The following is a 13,613-nucleotide window of genomic DNA, read 5'->3' on the forward strand; positions in this document are numbered from 1 at the left end:
CTTTTTTTTTTTAAATATGAAACTTGTAACATTTGTATTGTGAAGAAAAATTTTAGAAAAACTAAAAAAAATGATCAATGTTACCCCGGATTACGGTAACGTTAATGACCATTTTTCTAAAAGCAGTGACTTTAGTGGCTTTTGTTGGAAATAGTGACATTTTAAAAACTAGGTCGAAAAAAATGTCCCAATCACTTAAAAATGACTTGTTACCAGCCCTGTGAAGTCTCTTCGCGTTACTCTGTGTATAAAGACTCTTATAGGTTCTTATTTGAAATGCAATGACTGTTCATTTCCTTGATAAATAAACAAAAATTATTAACCTTCCGTAGGATTGTCAATTGATGCTCATTCAGGAAAATATGTTTAGCCACTTTTAATTTAAAGTTATAGGTACGCTAATTCCTTGTACCCTTTTTTCACAGATTTGGCATGGTCTACTAATCTCGAATCCTAGAGAGTTAACTTTATGATTTTTCATGCATCCAAGATCAAGGTTTTGCTTCCATGGCAACCAACGGGTTACACTGCAATTAATTTACGAGAAAGAAGCTTTAGCAAAGCTTCAAAAGCTTCCTTTTCAAAGCTTACACTGTGTCTTGTTCTGGCAACACTTTGCATCCATACATCTACAGTCTGCATGTATTGAACATTCTTATACATGTAGTGCATTTCACACAAGTAAATCAATCGGATTGCGGCAAAATGTAAACATTGCCCATCAAGCACAGCGCTCTGCTCTTCCTCGGTCTCTCTCTGAGTTCCTATACTGCTGCTGCTGCATGCATCTCTGTTTTCATTGGCACGAAAACTCACGAGCCAGCAACATTTCTATACACAAAGCCGATTTGGGCTGAACTGAGCACCAGTCTGAGGCTCAGTTGAGTTCGATCGTTCACCGAGACAGGACGGGTGGATATTACCGTTCGATTTTGGAGTCGCGTACGCGTTACCTGTGCGATTATTGGGACCTTTTGGGGTCATCCAGCTGTTTTAGCTCTAGAGAGCTTTTGTTTAGAAACGGAAATCGGGGGGTGCGATTTTAGGGGGCAAAGTGACATTTCATTGGTCCAAGTCCAAGTAGGCGCTAGTCGTATTGGTCCAAGTAGGCGCTGCGATGGGTTAATGCACGCTCACTTGGATTATATCATTGCAACGAGATAGTGATTCCGACAAACAATACGGTCATTGTTTTCCTGAGGTTTGTTACGTTCGTTCGCCTGAGTGAAGGCATTTCTGTGAGTGATTTTTTTTCATCTGGTGATGTTATTTTGTTTTCACAACGTGTCACGGCGACGACGGTGATTGCAAAATTATTGAACACAGTGGTAGTGAGCGAGGTTGCGCACCAGGTAGCAGCACCAGGGAGAGAGAGAGAGAGAGAGAGCGCGCTCGGTAGACCATACAGGGGGCATTGCAGAGGGTGCGACGACAGGAGAATGTGAGCGCACCGAACAACTGCGATGAAAGTGCGGTGGAAGAAAAACACAATATTAGCAGTGCGGGCAAAATAAACAAAAAGGTTAATGCACGACGAATGGGGGCAAATGTTGTGTGTGCGAATGCGAAGCCCAGTAATGAGTCATAAACAATGAGTGAAAAATGTCAACATTTGTAAAGATTTCGAAAAGAATTATCATTCATCGTGAGACGTGTTGTTGACATTTTTAGCTGTTGAGTAAGTGTCACTCGGAACCAGGAAGCGAATGTGGTCAGACAGGTTGAATGTGAGTGACATTGGTCCGTATACGGCGAGTGTCGTGAGTGTCGTCAGTGAGCAATTTGTTTGAGTATCGATTTCTAACGAACCCTGTGCTCGTCGTGGCAAGCTATGATGCGAATGGAAATGTAGTCGACGTGATAGCTTTCGCAGTGTACTAACTTACGTGCACACGGTGCTTCATTAACCGTTATTATCAAAATATTTAGCCATCAAAACTTTTGACGCTAGTGAAATGTTAGACGAAATTTACGCCCTTTTGCAAGCGTAGCCGTCAGAATCGTTATTTTCAAGAACAAAAAAAGAATTTCGGTATTGTAATACAACAATACCGAAAATCGTTTCTGGATGTTTCCATCAACAAAAAGTAATTTAATATCTCAACGACTTGCCAAAATTAATTGTTTATTCGCAGGCTCAAGCGTAACGAGGCATTATGGAGCCGATTTCATAATAAAAAGTCAGTTCTCCTTTACTCGATAGTCCGTATCTCAATCTCAGTTAGATAACCATAGTAAAAGTTAGTTTTCATGGATAACTCGATGATCCCTTGGATCCCAGTTGCACAGGTTTTGTGTTCTGTAACTCGATGACCCTCTTAATATAAAATGCATCTTATTATTAATAACAATACAATGAAGCCGGCTTCTTATGTTTGAGCCTGCAAATAAACAATCAATGTTGTTAAGTTTTTTGAGATTAGAGATAAGCTTTGGTATTGAAATACAACGCTGATAGACTAAAATCCAAGGATTTCGAGGTCACGCTTTCAAAAGAGCGTAACTCAAAATTTCACCTAACGATGTATATTTTATTTTTTATAACAACGATAAATGAAACACCGTGACCCAATTTGTCGTGCGTGTATGTTCACTGCTGAAGTATTCCGCTTTCATTGCCGAATCGATGTGATGATGTTCCTACTCACGAGGAGACGCTCTATCGATTCAGCAGTGAGAGAGAGCGTGGTTTTTGGCCCATGAAGCGAGGGGTAGCCTAACTGGTTTTACGTTGTTGTAGGCAATGTGTCACGAGAAGTGAAGAAAAGTGCAATCCGCTCACAGAGTAGTGTGGCGAAGCAGATTTTGCGATGTTATTACAGTCTATTTAAATTGTGGAATGCTTGAGGAATCGAATGTCGAGAAGAGGCAACGCGCAATAATTGCCGGGTGCAGAGTGCGACGAGTGAATTAAAATAAGAAAAAAAAAACCGTAAAACTCGGAAAAGTGAAAGGCATTGCCGCGAACGAGTGGAAAAAAAGTGGAACGAAACACACGAGAAGAATCGGAACTTCCAACAACCAACCAGCAACCACCGAATGAATGGGCGTAAAGGAAGCAAAACAGGAAAAAAACACGACGTTTTAAGGTCGGTGTCAATGGTGAGAAAAAGCGTATGAATAAAATACGAAAACCGATTATTTTCGAGCCATCGAGGCTGAATGTCAACTGGTGCTGTGAGTGAGTGAAATAAACAGGCTGTTTACCGCGGTGAATTATCATCGGACAACAATCGTGCAGTGCAGTGCGGTGTGTTACATGAAGATAGGTTATTTTACTTTTTTACATGATCGAGTCGGTTGAATGAATTTATGAGGAAAAGTTTTCAAAAGGTGAACTACATATAAAAGGTAAATATGGTTCGAATTCGTTTATTATTTTTAATAAACAAGGTTGATTTTGTACTTCTCACGAAGGAAGAACGACTTACAAGAGTTCACCGCAATGCAGAAAAGTTCTTCCAAAGCATAGAAAGACATTGTTGCTTTACAATCTGACTTCTTGTACAACCGAAGGGCAAACAAGAATCGATCGTAAAAAGAAATTGAGGTTGAATTATGTTTCCTATAAATGCTGCGACTAGATATCAAGATTCTGATCCCAGATGTTCAGCAAAATTGAAGCATGGTTTGAGAACGCTCCAAAATGGGTTCTTGATTTCAAATTCTGGATTTGGATGGCAACACTGCTCGACTGTCATCACCAGAGCTACCAGGGGTAGCATACCATTAAATTTTGAAGATACAGTCGCCTCTCCACATCTCGATATCGAAGGGAACATCGAAATATGCAAAGATCGAGACATATAACAATTTTTCAAAGGAAACCTGATTGAAAATCACTCCGTTACTAGGAAAATTTAAAACAAACCGACGTCATTTCGACTTTGAAAATGGTTTGGAATCCCTCAAATCTAGTCTATTAACCTTCAATAATGGGCATATCGACATAAGGAGAGAAAATCGGGAATGAAAATCGCATCTAGATAGGGAGATATCGAGATAATGAGAAGGAGGATATCGAGATATGGTGAGTGAAATGTATGCAGAATGAAGAGACCGAACAAACCATCGACATAGGGAGAGATATCGAGATGTGGAGAGTCGACTGTAGTGATATCAAATGTTCACCAAACTTGAGCTAGGTTCTGCATACATCCTACCGCTGCACAAATCTTCATGTAGATGTCATAGAGAGTAGAAGAGGTCCATAAACTAAAGAGTGAAGGAATGTTCAAAATACACAATTCATAGGCTAGGAATTCAGTAACTAGTGACGCGCTGAAATTCACTATCTTCCAGCAGTTTTGATATAGGGGAATTAGGTGTAAAAAGCGCCGTCTCACTGAAAAGCATTTCCAAATGAGAAAACTTAAAAATTCAAAAACGATTTTGGAAAAGCGTCATACTGAATTGAATGGTTGCTCATAAGCCCTCGGTAAAATTCAACTTATGATGCTAAAACCCACACTCAAGCGAAAAAAAACTGCATAGTATTAGCTGCATACATTAGATTTTTTTTTCTTATTTGATTTTCCGTATCTTGATATCGAGTTATAGAACTGTAGTAAAATTTGGATTTCATGGATCGCAGTTGCACTGGTTTTGTGTTCTCTAACTCGATTCCTCCCTAACTCAATGATCGCTTTAATATCGAGTTATGAAGAGTTGACTGGGGCTGAATTTTGCCACAAAAAAAATCGCTTGAGACTAGGTGGGCGCGTTTTGGAATCGTTGATTTTGATTGCATTTTTTATTTTGGATGTAAATTCTTAGATTTGATTGCCACAATCTAATGATTGTTATTACTTTTTTGTTTTTTTTTAATTTCTTTATTAGTATCATTCCACACATTACATTCATTTCTTATATCTAGGTGTTCTGTGTTATTAGACAACACTATCATCCTAATTTGGTAAAACAAATTTTAGATTTAATTAACATTTTGTTAACAACATATTTCATTTCATTTGCCGTAGCCGTTCAGATTTTTTACAGGTGAGTGGATTTCACCTGTTTATAAGAGAAAAAAAAAACGCTTTGAATATACTTAACCTAACTTAACCTAAACATATAACGCATTAATCGTGGCAATAGAAGATTGTAACGATTTTTGCCTGAAATTATTTATTATTTTATTTGACATTTGTTCCAATGTTTCAACATTGGATATTCTATGTAACTCATTGGTACTATACAAGGGAGGAAGTGGCTTGAATGCCCTCAATGTGATTTTTGAAAGTTAAATTCTTATCTAGCATGAGCCCTAGATACTTAACTTCATCTGACCAATTTATTGGAACCCCTCTCATCGTGACAACATGTTTACTTGAAGGTTTCAAATAAAGAGCTTTTGGTTTATGTGGGAATATTATTAGTTGAGTTTTGGAAGCATTAGAAGAAATATGCCATTTTTGCAAGTATGAAGAAATATTATCCAAACTTTTTTGCAATCGACTACAGATGACACGCAGACTTCGTCCTTTGGCGGAGAGGCCTGTGTCATCCGCAAACAAGGATTTTTGATATCCCTGAGGTAACTCAGGTAAGTCAGATGTGAAAATATTGTATAACATTGGTCCCAAAATGCTGCCTTGAGGAACACCAGCTCTTACAGGAAGTCTTTCAGATCTGGAGTTCTGATAATTAACCTGAAGTGTACGATTTGACAGATAACTTTGAATTATTCTAACAATGTATGTTGGAAAATTAAAGTTTTTTAATTTTACAATCAAACCTTCATGCCAAACACTGTCGAATGCTTTTTCTATGTCTAGAAGAGCAAGACCAGTAGAATAGCCTTCAGATTTGTTGGAACGGATCAAATTTGTTACACGTAAAAGTTGATGAGTGGTCGAATGTCCATGGCGGAATCCGAACTGTTCATTGGCAAAAATTGAATTTTCGTTGATGTGAGCCATCATTCTGTTCAAAATAACCTTTTCAAAAAGTTTACTGATGGAGGAAAGCAAACTGATTGGACGATAGCTAGAAGCTTCTGCAGGATTTTTGTCTGGTTTTAAAATTGGAACAACCTTAGCATTTTTCCATTTGTCAGGAAAATATGCTAATTGAAAACATTTGTTACAAATATCAACTAAAAATGATAAGCTACCGTCGTTGGGGGTGACAATGGGTCATAAAGGGATATGTGCGATTTATTTTTTGAATAACTATCGCAATTTAACTCCAATAAACTTCAAATTTGGTGTGTATGTACTTGGATGGTACATTAGCAACTGTTAAAAAAATTAAAGACAAATATTTATTCACAGCGGCACCACAAGTGAATGAATAATGACCCAATCTCACCCCATAGAGGGGGTGACATTGGGTCACTGTAATTAAAATAACTTGTTTTTGAGAATATGATTTCAAAACCATTCACAACTGAAAAATATTGATAAAAAACGATGCAAACAAGACAAACAGATATCTAAGATGTTTCACAAGTATGATAAACCCACTTAAAAGAAAGATTATACAGAAAATTAAAGAGCTATGAGAAAAAATATGTAAACCCAACATTCATCGTCAAGTTTAAATAAATTTTCTTGGTTTTTCCCTCAAATTGTCTTCAAAGTCTCATCCCCTTTCTATAAAGCCCATTCAGTTTCCCCAAAGGTGTACTGAAACAGTAATTATTTTAAACCTTCGCAAATAGTTAAATTTCGGTGCGACATTCCACGATCAATAAATTTCAGGCAGAAGTTGACGTCATAATCCCAGTATTTCAGCGATCCAACTCATTTGTACTTCCGTGAGATGTTTCTATTATATGAAAACACTGATAAATAATCAAATTTAGAAAAAAAACACCCTTTTGATAAAAATTTACGATGTTGCTGCGCACGAAACACAGTTGCTGGTTTGAGAAGTTGTCAAAATGCGTTATATTGTTATTCAATGCACGGAATACTCAAGTAGACTTGTTTGATGTTTCAGAGATGCTGTATATAGAAAGAATAAACACATCTTAATGAAAAAAGAGATAACCCAGCACCGTAAAATGTAAAAAAAGTGGATTTGGAATTTCATTTACTATCGTTCTTGCTTGACCCAATCTCACCCCCATTTTCAATGTTTTAGACATCGTACCAAAAAAAATGATTTTTTTGTGAGAAAATCAAACAGATTCCAGAAAATACCTGTGATGTGTAATGAAAAGACTTTCAACATTCTACTAATACAACGATAGAGGCTAGAGTACATGCGTGATACTTTGTACTGGAGAAATTTAATGTTGTAAATTTTATCTAGTTTCAACATGCAAGTTTATTGATGTAGGAAACAAAAACTACTAGTTCTAAAAATGTATATTGTCATGAGTTATGTGTAATAATATGTTCCATATCATATGAATTATTAATTTGAATAATATCAGCGTTATTAGCTGAAATATTTCACAAAACATATTTTTCCGTTTTGACCCAATCTCACCCCCTAGACTCATTGTCACCCCCATCGACGGTACTTTCTGGAAGTTTCTTGATGAGGATGTAGAAAATTACACATCGCCAGGAGCTTTCATGTTTTTGAATTTTTTAATTATAGTTCTCACTTCTTCCAATTCAGTCTCCCAGGCATTTTCGAAAACGTTCTCTTGATTGAGAATATTTTCGAACTCCTGAGTAACTTCATTTTCTATTGGACTAGTAAGTCCTAAATTAAAATTGTGCGCACTTTCAAACTGCATAGCAAGTTTTTGAGCTTTTTCGCAATGAGTTAGTAATAATTTGTTTTCCTCTTTCAATGCCGGTATTGGCTTCTGAGGTTTTTTCAAGATTTTAGCTAATTTCCAAAAGGGCTTAGAGCCAGAGTCCAATTGAGAAATTTTATTTTCAAAATTTTTGTTTCCTAAATTTGCAAAACGTTTCTTGATTTCTTTCTGCAAATCCTGCCATATAATTTTCATAGCAGGATCGCGAGTGCGTTGAAATTGCCTTCTCCTCACGTTTTTAAGACGGATCAAGAGTTTAAGATCATCGTCTATAATCACGGATTAAAATTTTACTTCACATTTTGGAATTGCAATGCTCCAGGCTTCAACAATGGAATTTGTTAAAGTTTCAAGAGCATTGTCAATATCAAGTTTAGTTTCTAAAGAAATGTTAACATCAAGATTAGAGTCAACATACGTTTTATATATATTCCAGTCGGCTCATCATGTTTATTACAGAGAGCGATAAGTGAGAGATACTTTAAAATTTCTCTTTGAGTACGCACTTTTTTGGTAATTGTTTGTTCTATCGAATTCAAATGATCTTTTGGCAATGCATTATTGTCAAAACAAATAGTTTTCCTTCTACACAACGGATATTGTCAGAAATGCTTCTTTGACATCGTAATAAACGAAAAAGATTACGATAAAAAAGAAACTCTATTTTATATTTTCAAACAATTTTCACACTATTTACGCACTGTGTATAATACACAGTATTCCAACATCACCACAGGATTCCCACAGTATTGCTCGCATTGAACTGATGAAGTTTTGTGTGAAGCATTTTAAAATTGCACTTTGGATGCGGTTTCCTGCGAGACAAAAAATCAACAGTTAGCACTCTTGGGAAAGATTGTGTTCGATTTGAACGACTTGATGTTCGAGTGTACACCCCCCAGGCGCCACTAAAAGCCCAAAATTCTCAAGTAATCCTAAGATACCCATTTGGTCATTCCGACTAGAATGCCAGAATCCTCACTGGAATACCGGCATCCACACTAGAATAACAGAATCCTCTTTGGAATTCCAGGATCCACAATGGAATCCAAGGATTGCTCTCAAAGCTCAAAACCCCCATTGGTATCCCAATATCTATACTGGTATTCTAGGATTCGCACCGGAATTTCTAGGATCGCAAGATCCACACTGAAATTTCAAGATCCACACTGGAATCCCAAGGTCCTTACTACATTTTAAAGATCTTTACTGAATTCACATTGGAACCCCAAAATCTACACTGGAATCCTACTCACACAATATCCACATTAGTAGCATAACATCCTTTATTCAGAAAGACAGTCTACACTAGAATCTCAAGCCGTACCCTGAAACTCTAGGATTCAGACTGAAACACCTGGATCCACATTAAAATCTAAGAATCCACCTTGAATTCCCAGCATTCACACTGGAATCCCAGAATCCATAATGGATTTCTAGCAGCCATACTGAAATCCCAGGATCATCAATGGAATCCAAATACACACACTAATTCCAGATTTCACACTGATCTGCACCGAAATACCAGAATTCACACTGGAACCCCAGGATCCACACTGGAGTCCCAGGATGCGCAATGAATTTCCAGGATCCACAATGGAATCCTAGTGTTCACACTGCAAGCCCAGGACCCACACTGGAAACCCAGGATCCATACTGGAATTCAAGGAACCTCACTGGAATCCCAGGCTTCAACGACAACAATCTCACGATCTACGCTACAACTGCTACAATCTTAAAATCACTAGGGAAACGAATAATCCACAATGGAATCCAAGATTCCAAATTGGCTTCCTCGGATCCATATTGATATTCTATAATCCACACTGGAATCCCAAAAGCGAGGCAGGTATCCACACTGGAATGCTTAGATCCACACTGATATCTTAGGATCGACATTGTAATCCCAGAATCCACACAGAAATCCTATGTTTAATATTGAAATCCTAGCATCTACACTGTAATTCCAGAATCAATACTGAAATTCTAGGATCTACACTGGAATACAAGGAGCCTTACTGGAATTTCCGGGCTCACGCTCCACATTGAAGACGCATGATCCACACCGAAATACCAGCTTTCATGCTTAAATCTCATGATTCACACTGGAATTGATCCCTGGATCCATTTGTAAATCTCAGAATCCACACTAGCTTTCAGGACTGAATTCTACCTACAATAATTTAGGAATTTCTGATTTGAACATCTCGTGGAAGACGAACGTGGTGATGCCGACATAAGCTGCTGGCAATCCTGCTCAAAAACATAGAATTAATTTTTGTTTACAGTGCAACCTAGCGGTAGGAATATGAATTCAAAAGCTGTTATTAGACTGCCCTTGTGCTCATCCATAATGCAGCCCACAGACGCTCAGACGGTTTGACCAACATTGACTCCGCCCCCAAGTTAGTCAAACCGACTTATGTTGGTACAACCGTTTGACCAACTGTCAAGCTTGGTTGCAGCAACACGATATTTCTTCGCATGTTTTTAGACTTGCCGGGAGTCTAGTGAATATATGATTGTTATTTTTTTAAATGCTGTGGCTGTGAGGGAGAATCTTTTCGCGATTTTCTGGCAATAATCGCAGTAAGGAAGAGAAGAACTTTCAACATTTAAGTACCGGAAGAAATAAATATTTAAGAGGAATTCTAGTTATTGTTCGTATGAAATATTCCGGCAAAACTAAGAAATCATGATGGGTCTCTTTCGGGAAATATTCTGAGCAGTCATTGATATGGGAATGGCCAAGGATTTTTTTTTTTTAACATTCTATCCAAAATCTTTAATTGTTTTCTCTAGTTATTCTGCTTTGAAGTTTTTCCAGGAATCCATAAGCTATACTAAGGATTCCACCGAAAGCTCTTCCTGGGATTCTACCACGAATTTTATCAATAATTCCTTTAGAAATTTATCCAAAGATTCAACCAGAAATTTCTCCGAGGAACATTCTTCAGACATACCTTCAGGTGGAATTTTTCCAAGGATTCCTTTAGAGGTTCCTCTACAAATTATTGTGGATTTCAACCACTGATTCCTTAAAAAATCTGTCCAAAAAAATCCCAAGGAATTTCTTTAGGGCTAACTCCAAGGCTGCCTTCTAAAATTCCTCCAGATTGTAATAACATTTTTTTTCAAATATTTCTTCAGAAATTTCTCTAGAAGTTAGTTCCAAGGACTCCATCACGCGTTACCCAGGAATCGCATTACGAATTCTTTCAGATACTTTTCAAGGGATTTCTCAAAAAAATCATCACCAGAAATTCCCCCAAGGATTTCACCAGGACTTTTTTAAGGGCATGCTCTTAGGACTCCTCCTTAAATTTATCAAGGAGTTACATCCGAAAATCCACCAGGAATTTCTTCAGCGATTCTTTCTAGCAATTTTTCAACAGATTTCTCCAGGAATCTATACAAATATTTCCCAAGGGATTTCTCCAGTGGTTCATCCAATGCTACCTTCAAGAATTCCATCAAAAAATCCTCCAAAGATTAATTTAAGAATTCCTCCAGCGAAACTTCAAACATTTCTATACAGATACTACCCACAATTTATCCAAGGATTCATCAAGTTCCTCCAGGGATTCCACCAACAATTCCTCCAAGAATTCCATCAGAAAGCCTTCAAAGATTTCAAGAGAAATACTGCAAAAAAATCATCAAAACTTGATCAGCAGGTTAGAGATTCCACTTGTAATTTTTTTGAGAGGATCTCCTAGGTTATCCTTCGGTATTCCTCTAGAGAGAATCTTCAATAAATTCTTTTATAAACTCCACCAGTGTTTCCTTCAAAGATTCTTCCTTGTATCTCTGAAGGGACCCTACGAGGCATTCGTCCTGGGATTTCTGCAGGAATTACTTCAATAATCTAATATAAACTTCTCCGAGGATTCCTAAAGTAATTTATCCATCAATTGCATCCAGTATTTCTTGAAGGATTTTTTTTTCCAAGGAATCTACCAGAAATTACCTTAGAAAATCTTTCAGAAACTCCTTCAGGGATTGCTTTAAAAGATCTTCCAGAAATATACTAATGAATCTCTCCAAGAAAACTCTGTAGGAATTAATCTATTGATTTCTTTGGTGATACCTCCAAGAATTTGTAAAGATATATCTCCATGGATTTTTTTTCCAGAAATGAAAAAAAAAATCTTTTAGGTCTACTTTAGGGATTTATCCTGAGGCATTTAGATAAATGTGTTGTTTGAAACTCTGAGTTAATATCAGTTAACTCCCTGGAGGAATTTATGATAATCCTGAAGCACAATCCTAGTAACACCTTTGAAGTATTTTATGGTTGAACTTCTTGTGAAACTCTGGTAGATTTTTCTGGTGGTAATTCGAACGAAACTGTGGTGATATTCCCAGTGTTGACGCTAGAAGAACTCCTTGTGAAATTCCTTAAAAAACATCTCTCGCGAAAAATTACAGGTGATATAATTAGGGAAAATACTGTTGAAGTATCTGAAGGAATTACTAGTGGAACCTTTATAGGAAATTGTGGTCAAATCGCATAGGCAATTCGTTATTGGATAATTGGAGTTCATCTTGGTGGCATCCACGAAGGAATCTCCCAAAGGAATCCCTGAAAGAATTCCTGTTTTGAATCCCTGAAGGAATTCCTGATGGAGTCACTGGATGATAAACTGGTAGATTCCCAAATTACAGGCAAAACTATTATAATTAATTTCTGATAATATCGCTGGAGGGTTCCTGAAAACCCCCAAGAATCCCTAAAGTTATTCCACGAGAAATTCCTTGAAAAATCCGGAGAAATCCCTTGAGGATTTCTCGGATTGATTCCTTAAGGAAATCCGAAAGGAGCCCCATGATGAATTCCGCGAGGAATCCTTTGAGGAATTGCGGAAGGAATCTCTTGAGTAATGCCGGTAATGGAATACTTATAAGAAATTTCTGATAAAATCCATGGAGGAAATCCTGATAATCTTCGAGAATCGTTGAAGATTTTGCTGAAGGAATTCCTTGAGGATTGATTCCTTGAGAAATTTCGGGAGGTATCCCTTGACTAATTCCGGGAGGAATCCCTTAAGCGATTCCAGGAGGACTACCTTGAAGAGTTCTTGGATGAATCTCTTGAAGTATTCTCTAGAAGTTCGGGTAGTATCTCCTAATAATTCATTATAAATTAACCCAGAATAACCCTAGAGGGATTCGTGAAGGAACCTTTAAAAGAATTCCTTATAGAATCCCAGGACTGACTTCTGATGAAATCCTGATCGAATCTCTGGAAAAATACCAGATGGAATCCCTGAAGAGTTGCTGATGGAATCCCTAGACGAACATCTGAAGAACCCCCGGAAGAATTCTTGATGGAATTCCTAGAGGAACTTCCGATGGAATCTGGAGAGGAACTTCCGATGGAATACCTAGAGCTAGTCTGATAAAAACTCTGAAGGAACTGCTGAATGAAACCTTCGTGAAAATTATGATTGAATCTTTTGAAGTTCTCCTGATGGAATGCCTGGATGAAATCGTGTTTAATTCCCTTGAATAATTTCTGATTTTAGAGGCTTTCCTTAGCCGAGTGATCAGAGTCCGCGGCTACAAAGCAAAACCTTTCTGAAGTTTTCTAGTTTAAATTTTAAAAGGAATCACTGATGGAATCCCTGTAGGAACTCCTGATAGAATCCCATGAGGAATTCCAGGTGAACTTTCGGAAGGAATTTTGAAAGGAATTCTTACAGGAATTTCTTGTTGGATTTCTGATGGATTCTCTGAAGATGTTTCTGGAGAAATTGGTTGAGGAATAATTAAAGAATACTTGGTGAATTTGCTAAAGGAAACCGTTAGAGATAGTTGGAAATGATAGTGAAATATATAGAAACAACTGAAGAGCGTGCATTTGATGGATCACTATGGCGCCGACGCTGCG

General features: G+C 37.4%; 1 protein-coding gene across 7 annotated transcripts in view; it reads left to right on the forward strand.

Annotated features, from left to right (window-relative positions):
* The first annotated feature begins 861 nt into the window (after positions 1-861).
* Positions 862-13,613, forward strand: part of LOC5576646 — a 387,639-nt gene continuing 374,887 nt past the window's right edge. The window contains exons 1-2 of one of the 7 annotated variants that reach the window (XM_021841655.1): positions 862-1,238; positions 2,741-3,351. The gene's annotated coding sequence lies outside the window, so the exon portion shown is untranslated. The other 6 variants (XM_021841654.1, XM_021841660.1, XM_021841661.1 and 3 more) reach the window with 6 other exon arrangements.

The sequence above is a fragment of the Aedes aegypti genome, chromosome 2 (assembly GCF_002204515.2).
Source record: "Aedes aegypti strain LVP_AGWG chromosome 2, AaegL5.0 Primary Assembly, whole genome shotgun sequence".
Taxonomy (NCBI): domain Eukaryota; kingdom Metazoa; phylum Arthropoda; class Insecta; order Diptera; family Culicidae; genus Aedes; species Aedes aegypti.